The 880-nt window shown below is 33.3% G+C and overlaps 2 protein-coding genes across 2 annotated transcripts in view; both read right to left on the reverse strand.

Annotated features, from left to right (window-relative positions):
• Window positions 1-880, reverse strand: part of LOC119581961 (ceramide synthase 5-like) — a gene marked incomplete at its 3' end in the record, with an annotated part of 60,065 nt that overhangs the window by 11,226 nt on the left and 47,959 nt on the right.
• Window positions 1-880, reverse strand: part of LOC119581963 (bifunctional peptidase and arginyl-hydroxylase JMJD5-like) — a gene marked incomplete at its 5' end in the record, with an annotated part of 6,366 nt that overhangs the window by 745 nt on the left and 4,741 nt on the right.

Genomic DNA, 880 nt, shown 5'->3' on the forward strand with positions numbered 1-880 from the left:
GCTTCATCACCTACTGTTGTCAAGATGGCGGAAATGAAAACCAATATGTTAGACGTGTGTAATCTGTGCAGAGGCATATTACAGCTCAGATCAGCGATTTAGATATACTAGTTTTCCTTGTTGTTAACTGTCATTTTTAAACGCTATTATTTTCCTCGTTGGATTGTTCTATAATTCAAACAAGCCTTAATACGTATTGCTATTATTATTATAACTGGGCATGAGTTCAAGCAACACACTTGAAACACAGATGTCAGTAGAAAAAAAAATACATATAAATACTGTATACAACCTATAACATCTAGACTAATATTTCATCCCTTCCCTGATCCTCTTAAATTAACCAAAGGGGCGCAGGAATTCATTTGCATAACTGCTCCATAAACTATATCTCTTCTATGGGAAAAATGGTAAAAAAATGAATTTGAATATTAAGAGTCGTTACTAGCCAGGGTATTCGTTAACTTCAAATACATATAAAATTCCACTAGACGTGCTATTTACTCAGACGTTTATAATTATTGTATAGCAAGAGTGAATCATTACTGTAGAGATATTTAATGAACTGTTGTCCCAAACAATATTTGTTCTTTTGTACATTCGCTTCAGCATCACGCCAACATTTTATATCTACAAAGATTATGTCTTATCTCTATCTCAAATACTTCAAATACTGGGAAATCCTATTCTGTCACATGGATAGCCAGACTGAGGGATTATTCCGCTGTTTTTAGCCGTCGACTCTGAAAAAAATTCTATTTACGAAACACTGCCTGACACTTACTGGAATATATGATTAATAATGTAAAGTATTCCTCTAGCTAAAATAGTAAATTGTTCATTGACAAAAAATAATTCTTCATCGTATAGGCAGGTCAGG

The sequence above is a fragment of the Penaeus monodon genome, chromosome 15 (genome assembly GCF_015228065.2).
Source record: "Penaeus monodon isolate SGIC_2016 chromosome 15, NSTDA_Pmon_1, whole genome shotgun sequence".
Classification (NCBI taxonomy): domain Eukaryota; kingdom Metazoa; phylum Arthropoda; class Malacostraca; order Decapoda; family Penaeidae; genus Penaeus; species Penaeus monodon.